This window comes from Anabrus simplex, chromosome 3, assembly GCF_040414725.1.
Source record: "Anabrus simplex isolate iqAnaSimp1 chromosome 3, ASM4041472v1, whole genome shotgun sequence".
Taxonomy (NCBI): domain Eukaryota; kingdom Metazoa; phylum Arthropoda; class Insecta; order Orthoptera; family Tettigoniidae; genus Anabrus; species Anabrus simplex.
In genome coordinates, this window is record NC_090267.1 from 21207303 (window position 1) to 21219963 (window position 12661).

Here is a 12661-nt window from a genome sequence, read left to right on the forward strand (position 1 = left end):
CAGTTATAATGACGGCCATGATATTTGAACAGTTTAGCAGAAGCACCTTCTAGTAGTGAAGTGAGTGAAACTTCACCAGTCCTGAGTATGCAACGACATTAACCTCCATCTGTAACCACGAGGCATTGATTTAGAGGACATCTAGGAATTTCTGATAGTGAAGGCTTCATTATAGGTTTTTCCATAGCAGAGATGTGATTCGCAAGGAGAAATGCCGCGTGCTTGGTTCTTTCTCATCAAATGCCTCTCATTCAGTGAGGTGAGGTTGTCATCAGCGCAAGTAATTGTGATTGTTGATCCTGTGTAACTTTCTATTCATAAAAACATCAACATTCCCATTTCAAATTACATATTACACGGTGAAAGGTTCATTCTGAAACGGAAACATTAAGGACGAAGTATATCTTAAGTTATCTCTTTTCTTTAATCTTAGAAATTCCTTTCCCTCAATCCATTTAGACACGAGGCATGACACCAACACTAAATTACAATTTGAAGCCTGTTAGGGTGCTGCTTTCCAACTCCCTTCTTCTCTCAATTATTTTGGCCTCAGACGTGTGACCAGTGGGAGTTCGGGTCAGGAAATTCCAGGAAAACAAAACAGGATTCAGTGCAAAATCAAGGTTTGTAAGCTGCTACCCCAGTAACGCGGCGTCACAGAAGTGTGTTTTAAGTTTTGATTCCTTCGTCTAACATAGACGAAAAAAAAAAGAAATAACAGTCATTTAGTAGTGCGAAATTTAGGGTTCACTTTTTACTGGGACACCTTATTTCTAAGGATTAGAGCGATCGATGCCGGGTCTTCCCGTTTATGCCAATGTTTACTCAAGCAACAGGTAAGAAAGTGCTTGGCTAACACGATTGTAGGACCTCTGTGCATCTAACTTTGGATGTCAAGTATTATGCCAGGAATACATTTCCTTCTCTCGCAATGATAGACAAATGACGTGAACGCACGGTCCCAAATTCTGCAAATCAAAGTTCAAAAAAGACACTATGATGCAAGTTAACACAATATACGCGTCAAAGTCAGAAGAAAAGTCATACAATCAAATAAAAATGTCCAATTATTCCCTATTAAATCCAAAATTCTCAAAATATGCGTTATGCATCAATTTTCTCCCAAATAGGTCAAAACATGCACGGGAAAAGTACGGTTATTTGGAGTTGATAAGTCATTAAACGAATATTTGCAAAGTTTCAGATGTGTGAGCAGTTTATTAAGGAACATGCATTTGCATGGAAATCCGGGCTCTCGTCATCAGTTACCATGGCAACCAGTGTCCGTCATCCGCGTATACTAGATAAGTAGCGTCATCTATACGCCGCTGAAAGTACTACATCGACCTGAAGAGAGAACCCAGTCAAGAGTTTCTCTCGTTCATGCGCGACACGTTCGCCCTCGAGTTAACGACTCAGCCACTTCCATTACACCGATGTTGTGTTTACCCGCAACGTACTTTTCCTTTAACCTTAACCCCATGGCACAACAGCCCCGACGGGCCTTGGCCTACCAAGCGACCGCTGCTCAGCCCGACGGCCTGCAGATTACGAAGTGTCCTGTGGTCAGCACGACGAATCCTCACGTCTGTTATTCTTGGCCGCCATCTCACCATCAGATAGCTCCTCAGTTGTAATCACGTAGGCTGAGTGGACCTCGAACCAGCCCTCAGATTCAGATAAAAATCCTTGACCTGGCCGGGAGTCGAACCCGGGACCTCTGGTAACTGGCAGGCACGCTACCCCTACACGGGGCGCCGGCACTTTCCCCTCACTGAGCACAACTAAAGTTCAAATGTCCGGCTCCATGGCTAAATGGTTAGCGTGCTGGCCTTTGGTCACAGGGATCCCGGGTTCTATTCCTGGCAGGATCGGAAATGTTAAGCATAATTGGTTAGAGTCGCTGGCACGGGGGCTGAGTGTATGTGTCTGGTTCATCATCATTTCATCCCCGTCACGACGTGCAGGTCGCCTACGGGAGTCAAATCAAAAGATCGGCATCTGGCGAGCCAAACATGTCATCGGACACTCTCGGCACTAAAAGCCATACGCCATTTCATTTTTTCAATGTCCAAATACATTTTTGATTCGTTCCATCAGTTTTGTATTTTTTCTTCACGAAAAGTAAACCTCTACTCTATTACAAACACTCGTACATTTTCTTCGCCACACGTAAAAGTATAGAATTGTGGATAAGATCCCGCTCTCTCTCCTGCCAAGTCCAGAAACAAACATATCCATGATCCTGTGCTTTTCCCTGTAGAGGAGGGAATGTTCCAGTGTTCCTTTCCCTTTAATGGTTGCACTTGCACAGGTTTTCGACAGCTAAGAGATAGCTACAACTTCAACATTGTCCTGGAGTGAAAAAGGAAGCCAATGCTACAGACCTTGGATCCCACCAGCTCACTCTCTTTACTCCCCGCGGATTTCACAGGCGTATTTTTAATGCTGATTTTCGTACCACACTCACTACAGATCTCTCTTTCTTCTCACTATGTATGATTTCAACAACGTCACTATTTAAGAGCAAGCCTTCGTCTTAAATAAATCTCCTTGTTACGTCTTCACCAATGAAAAAATAGTTGAAAGATTAGGTTTTTGAATGGCTCTTTGTGTACCTACCGGAAGACTAATTCCACAATTAACTCTCTGTGAAGCTAATTGTCATTGATTTACTTCATCCAGTTACACGCCTTTCAGTAAAAAGCATATGAACAAAACAGGTGAAATGTTAGAGATTTGTGTGGCTCTTTATATCAAAGATCTCATTCCACCATCAACTCTGGGTGAATTATTATGACATCATAAACTCGTTTGATTTATTTTACTCAATTATATGCCTTTCAGTAAATGAATTATGTAAAATATCACCTAAAACAGTAAGATAGAGCATTATATCCTCGCTGTTACAGCAAAAATTTCTGTCCCCCATTTGCTCTTCTTCTTCTTCTTCTTTATCACTTTACCCTCCAGGGTCGGTTATTCCCTCGGACTCAGCGAGGGATCCCACCTCTACCGCCTCAACGGCAGTGTCCTGGAGCTTCAGACTCTGGGTCTGGGATACAACTGGGGAGGATGACCAGTACCTCGCCCAGGTGGCCTCACCTGCTATGCTGAACAGGGGCCTTGCGGGGGTATGCGAAGATTGAAAGGGATAGACAAGGAAGAGGGAAGGAAGCGGCCGTGGCCTTAAGTTAGGTATCATCCCGGCATTTTCCTGGAGGAGAATTGGGAAACCACGGAAAACCACTTCCAGGATGGTTGAGGTGGGAATCGAACCCACCTTTACTCAATTGACCTCCCGAGGCTGAATAGACCCCGTTCCAGCCCTCGTACCATTTTTCAAATTTCTTGGCAGAGCCGAAAATCGAAACCGGGCCTCCGGGGGTGGCAGCTAATCACGCTAACCACTACACCACAGAGGCGGTCCATTTGCTCTTCCTATGCATTATTTTCTTAGAATGATTACGCCTCGCAGCCACTGCAGTCCAGTAATACAATTTTCTTTGGGTTCATTTTCCTATGCCGGCCATATGGTATAGGAGTAGCGTGCCTCCCTCTAACCCCGAGGCTCCAGGTTCGATTCCTGACCATGTCAGGGACTTTTTACCTCCACTCAGCCTACGTGATTAGAATTGAGGAGCTATCTGACGATGAGATAGCGGCGCCGGTCTAGAAAGCCAAGAATAACGGCCGAGAGGATTCGTCGTGCTGACCACACGACACCTCGTAATCTTCAGACCTTCGGGCTGAGCAGCGATCGCTTGGTAGGCCAAGGCCCTTTAGGGCTGTAGTGCAATGGGGTTAGGTTTAGCGGAAATTTTCCTATGATATTGTGTAAAGTAAACTGAACCTGAAATACATCGTAGTGTAGGAGTGTGCAAATACGTCTTGGAAACATACACTCCTACAGTACGATACGGTAAGATTCAATTTCCTTTACGGTTAATACAACGAACATTGTTCTGATAGACTACATCTGCATATGTGGCCGTGAGCGTGACCAGTTTTAAGGAAAAGAATGGATAAGAAGAGCATTGGATATACGAGGTTTTGCCGTAACAGCAACGTTATGGCTCTTTGTATACTGAAAGATTCATTCCACCATCAACTCTCTGTGAAGCTTTGATGTAATCATAAACCCCTCTCATCGCCTTTCCGTAAATGAACTTTGTAAAATACGAACAACAATGGTGAACATAGTTCTAGATGGCTCCTTATAATGCTGAAACTAGGGCACGGATGTTTACCAAGTAAAGCATGGCTGCCCTACACAGTTAAGTCCTCAGTTATTTTTGTGATCCCGTAAGTCATAAAATCTAAGCTCGTGGGAAAACAGAAAAACTTACTGGTGAATAATGAATAAACCAGAAACTATTTGTAAATTTTTTTTGTCGCTGAGGATGAATACTAATAAAAATACATCACGGAAGTAAGATATGAAGTTTGATTCTTTATTATATTTGCCTATAGATCAGTTTAAAACTCTCTGACTTGCGGGATTTTAAAACCAAATGAACAACACCGGATTGTTGACTTAAAGAAAAGCCAAAATTCATAATCATATGATTTACTGATGTGTGTATCTGATTTATTCATGCATAAAATGTTATAAACATTTACAGTACCAATAAATTCCGCCCAAATGTTACGAGAAAATACATAATATTGTATAGAACATGCTTCTTACATGAACATTCCCCATTCATTCATTGTTATTTTATGCAGTACAGTATTCCAGAAGACAAGTTAAAACAGTTGGAGAAGTTATTTTCAATTGCATCATTGGTAAGCAAATATTCGGTTAAATGTCAAACTACCTGCAAGGTACATTAGTATTTCGTGGACAGGCTTCTTGCTTACTGTACCTTACACAAGAAGTTTGTTTCACTCTTACTGTTCAATACAGATCAATCACTACTGATCTGCATTTAGGGCACCGACACAGATAGGTCTTATGGCGACGATGGGATAGGAAAGGCCTAGGAGTTGGAAGGAAGCGGCCGTGGCCTTAATTAAGGTACAGCCCCAGCATTTGCCTGGTGTGAAAATGGGAAACCACGGAAAACCATTTTCAGGGCTGCCGATAGTGGGATTCGAACCTACTATCTCCCGGATGCAAGCTCACAGCCGCGCGCCTCTACGCGCACGACCAACTCGCCCGGTCAAGTCTGTCTAATCTGATTGCTAGATGGCTAGCTAATTATAAAATGGCATACAGTTCATTTACGTTGATCACCGACTATTTACTTAGGAATATTAGAAAGATGTATCCAATCTTCGTACGCCAATTTTTGTACTAAAGTGTAGATGCAATAACTGATAATCCGGTTTTCCTACCAGACCTCAATTCCAGTGTTCCCCGTATTACATACAAAGTAGAACAGGAACCTCAAGCTCAGGGATTAAGGGCAATAAATGTGTCACCGCGTCACATCACGCGACAGGCAGCTGAGCTGACTTTCCTGCACGGCATTACCGCTCAGAGCATCTTTTCTTACTCCGCGTTCCTTCCCGCTCCACCTGACTCAAAGATCTTCTCCACATTTCCCACACTCAGCACTCAATAGTTCAACGATCTTTCCTAATACACCTCCCAACTAAGCTTAACACTATTAATAGGAGACAAGAGCATATTCCAGAGGGGCGTAAACAATCTCTCAAGGATAAGTTGATATGTAGCGGCGACGACGACTTGGCTATGAACATGGACATTCTCATGGTTTTCGATCTGGACAGTTGTTATTAGTAGGCTGTGTACCTGATCTTGTTATATTTTGCTATGATTGTTGTATTTTATTACGAAAATTTACATTTATTACTTACTCTGTTGTTAGCCTCCGTGGCTCAGACGGCAGCGCGCCGGCCTCTCACAGCTGAGTTCCGTGGTTCAAATCCCGATCACTCCATGTGAAATTTGTGCTGGTCAAAGCGGAGGCGGGACAGGTTTCTCTCCGGGTACTCCAATCAATCAATCAATCAATCACTACTGATCTGCATTTAGGGCAGCCGCCCAGGTGGCAGATTCCCTATCTGTTGCTTTCCTAGCCTTTTCCTAAATGATTTCAAAGAAATTGGAAATTTATTGAACATCTCCCTTGGTAAGTTATTCCAATCCCTAACTCCCCTTCCTATAAATGAATATTTGCCCCAATTTGTCCTCTTGAATTCCAACTTTATCTTCATATTGTGATCTTTCCGCTGACAGCTCGGAACATACCACTTAGTCGAGCAGCTCTTCTTCTTTCTCTCAGTTCTTCCCAACCCAAACATTGCAACATTTTTGTAACGCTACTCTTTTGTCGGAAATCACCCAGAACAAATCGAGCTGCTTTTCTTTGGATTTTTTCCAGTTCTTGAATCGGGTAATCCTGGTGAGGGTCCCATACACTGGAACCATACTCTAGTTGGGGGTCTTACCAGAGACTTATATGCACTCTCCTTTACATCCTTACTACAACCCCTAAACACCCTCATAACCATGTGCAGAGATCTGTACCCTTTATTTACAATCTCATTTATGTGATTACCCCAATGAAGATCTTTCCTTATATTAACACCTAGATACTTACAATGATCCCCTAAAGGAACTTTCACCCCATCAACACAGTAATTAAAACTGAGAGGACTTTTCCTATTTGTGAAACTCACAACCTGACTTTTAACCCCGTTTATCAACATACCATTGCCTGCTGTCCATCTCACAACATTTTCGAGGTCACGTTCCAGTTGCTCACAATCTTGTAACTTATTTATCACTCTATAGAGAATAACATCATCCGCAAAAAGCCTTACCTACGATTCCACTCCTTTACTCATATCATTTATATATATAAAACATAAAGGTCCAATAATACTGCCTTGAGGAATTCCCCTCTTAATTATTACAGGGTCAGATAAAGCTTTGCCTACTCTAATTCTCTGAGATCTATTTTCTAGAAATATAGCAACCCATTCAGTCACTCTTTTGTCTAGTCCAATTGCACTCATTTTTGCCAGTAGTCTCCCATGATCACCCTATCAAATGCTTTAGACAGGTCAATCGCGATACAGTCCATTTGACCTCCAGAATCCAAGAAATCTGCTATATCTTGCTGGAATCCTACAAGTTGAGCTTCAGTGGAATAACCCTTCCTAAAACCGAATTGCCTTCTATCGAACCAGTTTTCCGGTTTTCCCTGTCATCTTTCATCCAGCAACACTGCAACATAATTTCATTTCATCTGTCAGTCATTAATCATTCCCCCAGAGGAGTGCGACAGACTTCGGCAGCCGGCACAATTCCTATCCTCGCCGCTAGATGGGGCCACCATTAATTCCGTTTCTGACCCGGTCACTGACTGGAAACAGGCTGTGGATTTCATTTTCACTTAGTCAGTTGACGTTCAACGAAAGTACGCTCAATGTAGCTGTATCTTGTGCTTTGTGACTAAATAAATAAATAAGTAAATAAATAAATAAATTACTTAATTAATTAATAAACCCATGCATCAATAGCTGCTACTTTTAGATGGCAACCAGCTAAAAGACATAGCCTGCACGGTTGCTATGGTTACACGTCTGTCACACATTTCGTCGCGTTACGTTACATAAACATTCGGATGAGCCCCAGCCATAAGAGATACAGTACTAATATTTAAAAAACGTTTCTGTGAACTGACGGTATTTGTAAGTTAAATTTTTGAACTTCGCTGTACAGTACTGGGAATTTGCCTAGGAAACAGCTATTGTGAGTACATCCAATGAAATGAAATGGTGGCGATAATTTTAATTATAATGGGGTTTTATTTTATTATTTAGTGCCGGGAGATCCCAGGACGGGTTCGGCTCGCCAGGTGCAGGTCTTCTGATTTGACTCCCGTAGGGAACCTGCGCTTCGTGATGAGGGTGAAATGATGATGAAGACAACACATACACTCAGCCCCCATGCGAGGGAAATTAACCAATGATGGTTAAAATACCCCACCCTGCCGGGAATCGAACCCGGGCCCTTGTGACCAAAGGCCAGCATGCTAACCATTTATCCATGGAGCCGGACACTAAATGCATTACCACATTGTGCCGAAGCTTGAAAATAACATCAAATGGAAAGTTAATTGTAATTTTTAAAAAGGATTCGGACTCGCTGTTCGATAAAGTATCTTCATTAAATACGATTCTTAATTTAAAATCTTCTTAATAATTCCAGACATTGGTTAGAACGGAGTGAGCTGGTCGTGCGGTTAGGGGCGCGCATCTGTGAGCTTGCAGCCGAGCCCCATTGTCGGCAGCCGTGGTTTCTCATTTTCACACGAGGCAAATGCTGGGGCTCAGCCGCTTCCTTCCCACTTCTAGTGATTTTCTCTCTCATCGTCACCATAAGACGTATCTGTGTCGGTGCGACGTGAAGCAAATTGTAAAAACAAAGCATTAAAAAATAGTTAGAATTATGAGCTTACTCAAAGACTGTGATGTTAATCTCCTCCAAACTGTGGAGTACAGGTTGTTCTCGCCTTAAAGAAGAGCTTGTGATGAGAGTCGTCCCACTTATGAAGACTGTTTGGAGAACAGAACAAGGAGGAATTCTGTGCTGTTTTCTTTCTTTGTAGATCACCTCAGAGATGAAATAAATAGTACCCTACGTTCCATATTACTATACGCAGATGATAGGAACATAGTGAACTCCAGTGATTATCACCGCATTCAAAATGCTTTGGACTTGTGCTACGACTGAGTGACTAGATTGAAACTGAAAATGAATGCTGAAATGCGTGCTAAATGTCGATCTGCTAAATGAACATGAGCTTACCGGCAGTTATGAAGTAAACGACACTCCACTCAAAGCTGTTACTCTGGTCGAAGATCTTTGAACCATTCATTACATCAAACTAAATTTCTCTTTTATAGATCAAGTAAAATCCCGTGAGGTTTTCTTTTTTGTTCACATTTACTGAAATTCTTTACTTAAACTCTCTTAAATAATACTCCCGTACTTATTTTATTCCTGTCATTGATTTCTGCTCCACCGAGCTGAGCTCGATAGCTGCAGTCGCTTAAGAGGGGACAGTATCTAGTACTTGGGAGATAATGGGTTCGAGCCACACTGTCATCAGTCCTGAAAATGGCTTTCCGTGCTTTCCCATTTCACACCAGGCAAATGTTGGGGCTGTACCTTAATTAATACCACGGCCGCTTCCTTCCCGCTCCTAGCCCTTTCCTGTCTCATGGTCCCCATAAGACCTATCTATGTCACTGCGACGTAAAGCTACTTGTAAATAAGGTTTCTGCTACCCCGTCTGGTCATCAGCCGCCCCCATCTTGAACGACCGTAACCCCGACCTGAGACAGTTTAACACCAAAGAAATATTGTCGTATTTCAATATCTTGGACCAGCTCACAAGTCCACAGTACACAGATCTCTGCTTTCTTCACAGAATTGTTAATGGTAGTCTTATATGCAGATTTTTGTTGCCTGATTTTACGTGACATGTTCATCCACGTACGATCCGAAATGCACCACTATTCCCTATTCTCGTGTGCAACTAACACTTGAACAACGCTCTATATTCTGTCACCTTCCTACAATAGCAAACGCCATGCATGAAATTGACATCTTCGTTCCCTATCATCTCTTCAAAACCAAACTGAAACGTGCACTAAGGGAATACCCTCTCGAGTCTCTGTTGATAACGTGGCCAGAACATTACGAGTGACTGGGACATTATTATGTCTAGTTCCTGACTTCTTTCTTCTTATTTAATTTCTAAACAATTTGTTAATGTTAACTTCTCATTTTATTACGTTTTATTGTTTGTTTTCTTGCTATGTATATTTTATATTGTTATACACTTGCTGTTCGTCTGAGGCGAACTTGGCACTTTTGATCCTGGCTCAGTTCGGTGGTATTCGAAGGTGCCCACATACGTCAGCCTCGAGTCGGTAGATTAATTGGCACGTAAAAGAACTCCTGCGGGACAAAATTCCGGCAACTCCGCGTCTCCGAAAACCATAAAATTAATTAGTGGGACGTAAAACAGATAACTTTTTAAAAATACAATCAGTGTAAAATTGAGTGCTTCGTACCTGCATCTAATTACTACCAAATTAATAAAACACTACAAATTCCAGTTAATTTGCGTAATACATTTAATAAAAAAATTGACATTTCTTCCCTGGACTTCTTCTCGGTTGCTATTTGCTTTACGTCGCACCGACACAGATAGGTTTTATGGCGACGATGGAACAGGAAAGGCCTAGGAATAGGAAAGAAGTGGCCGTGGTCTTAATTAAGGTACAGCCCCTGCATTTTCCAGGTGTGAAAATGGGAAACCACGGAAAATCATCTTCAGGGCTTCCGACAGTGGGGTTCGAACCCAATATCTCCCGGATGCGAGCTCACAGCTGCGCGCCCCTAACCACACGGCCAACTCGCCCGGTACTTCTCAGTTAAATGGGGTCGTCACTAAAGTACATTTAGCATAGTTTCACACGTGGATACCCTTCCCGACACCAACAGTGTACGGAAGAGTATATTCTGGCCCCCTGAAGTAGACCAATTAACCAAACGTTGTTGAAATCCTCGGTCCATCCTGGAATCGAATGCCGGGTCCTCTGAGTCAAAGCGCACTACTATGACCGGATGAAAGGGTAAGAAGAAGAAAACTTAACAGTGATCGATTCCAAACTGGTGTGAGATTGGGTTACAAGAACATGATTCTTTCAATTGATTTGTAGATGATCTAGCAATCTCTGGGCCTCCGTGGCCCACACGGCAGCGCGTCGGCCTCTCACCGCTGGATACCGTGGTTCAAATCCCGGTCACTCCATGTGAGATTTGTGCTGGACAAAGCGGAGGCGGGACAGGTTTTTCTCCGGGTACTCCGGTTTTCTGTGTCAACTTTCATTCCAGCAACACTCTCCATTCTCATTTCATAGCATCTATCAGTCATTAATAAATTACTTTGGGAGTGGCGAGCCCATCGTACTAATAGCCTATATCTGCTTCATTCATTCCATCCCTGACCCGGTCAATGACTGGAAAACAGGTTGTAGGTTTTCATTCATTTTCTAGCAATCTCTGTTTCTTGGCTACAAAGCAAATTAACTATCTCAAAGCACAGGTGGAAAAAGTAGGCATCCAGATTTCTTTGGAGAAAACGTAATTCATAACTAACATCAAGCCAGCACCAGGAGAGCTAAAAGTAAGCCAGGGGGCAATCAAACGGACAGGTAAGTTTAAATACCTTGGTGACTGGACGGAACCAAACATCTCCGAAAAAGAAGCTTCGCGGCGCGCATGAATAAAATGAAATTCTCTTATCAACTGACCAAAGACGTTTGCAACACGTTCACCTCGAACGCAAAACTTAGACATTATTGCACTGTCATAAGACCAGAGGATTTGTATGCGGCGGAATGCCTCGCTATGAACAAGATATGCGTGATACAAAAATTGGAAATTAAAGAAAGAAAAATCTTAAGGAAAATTATTGGCACAATTAAAGACGAATATAGACGTCGGCACAACCGTGTGCTGTATACTCACGTCCAGAAGATCTCTGATGTCATGCGGAGAAGAAGAATTGCATTTTGTGGCCCTTGCTAGGAATAAAACCCACACGATTATCAAACCTTTTACCCATTTCACAGATAAGAAGACCCAGCCAGCTTGATTCAAGGAGGTGGAAAGGGTCCTACAGGAGATGAGGATCACTTATGAAGATACACAAGAACCGAACCCACCCAGGAGGAAACTAAAAGACTCCAGAGTTTTGAAGAAAAGGCAAAGTTGAAGACGAGAAAGACGTGGACGAAAGAAAGGAAAGAGCGATACCGGTAACGAATGAAGGAGCACTGGGTAAAGATCAAAGCGCAGAGAAGTGGTCCTTAGTAGGCTGATACGAAAATATATATATATATTATATCCAAAATATTGTATTATTTAAATGTGTTTTTCCAGTTAGAAGTGTAGTTGGGGCCCTGCTGTGTGTGAATGATAATAAATAAAATTACTTTATATAAAATAAAATCCATACTTGTGATGGGAACATCCTTACGTCTCGTCGCCGCGGTCTGCTCCACACTACTCACAGACAGACACTAGACAAGCTCCCGACAGTCGCGCGCATCTCCGGCCTACTGACGAGCTCAGAGGAGCGGCGTCGTGCCCACACGCAGCGGCGGGCGGCGACCGGCGTAACTATGACCTCCTGAATGGCGAGCGCTCATTGAGTAGCGGGCACAGGTGTCGCTGCCAAAACTCAGTGGATTCCAACCAGTAGCGTCTGTCTGTTAGGTCATCAGCCCAGAGGCTGGTTGGATCCTCAAATAGCACCACGAAAGGTTATGCGGTTCTAAGGAAACCGCAAAAACCAATGGCAGCACCAAAATGAGGCGTACTAGGCAAGACGAGGAGTGAGGTAGTTTGCCATTGCTTTCCTCACTGGGTCAGAAAGTGCTATTGCAGCACGACTGACCCTATGAGCAACACCTTTCATAACACTCAGATGCACTAGTCGTGCTCTGAATGTCATTACCCAGCACTACCCATACCCCAGCAGCTTCCATATTGTCACAGCCATGGATGAGACTGGGACTTCGGTGGAAGCTACATTTCACTCTGGCCTGTGCCAAGAGATGGATAGAAAAGTACTGTATCCATCAAGAAATGGCAGCAGGCGTG

At 43.0% G+C, this 12661-nt stretch overlaps 1 protein-coding gene across 3 annotated transcripts in view; it reads right to left on the reverse strand.

Moving 5' to 3' along the window:
* LOC136865933 (neuropeptides capa receptor) overlaps positions 1-12173 on the reverse strand; it is a 218216-nt gene extending 206043 nt beyond the window's left edge. For 2 of the 3 annotated variants that reach the window (XM_068226568.1, XM_068226565.1), the window contains exon 1: positions 12015-12173. The gene's annotated coding sequence lies outside the window, so the exon portion shown is untranslated. The remainder of the gene's footprint in view (positions 1-12014) is intronic. The other variant, XM_068226566.1, reaches the window with a different exon arrangement.
* Positions 12174-12661: the final 488 nt, after the last annotated feature.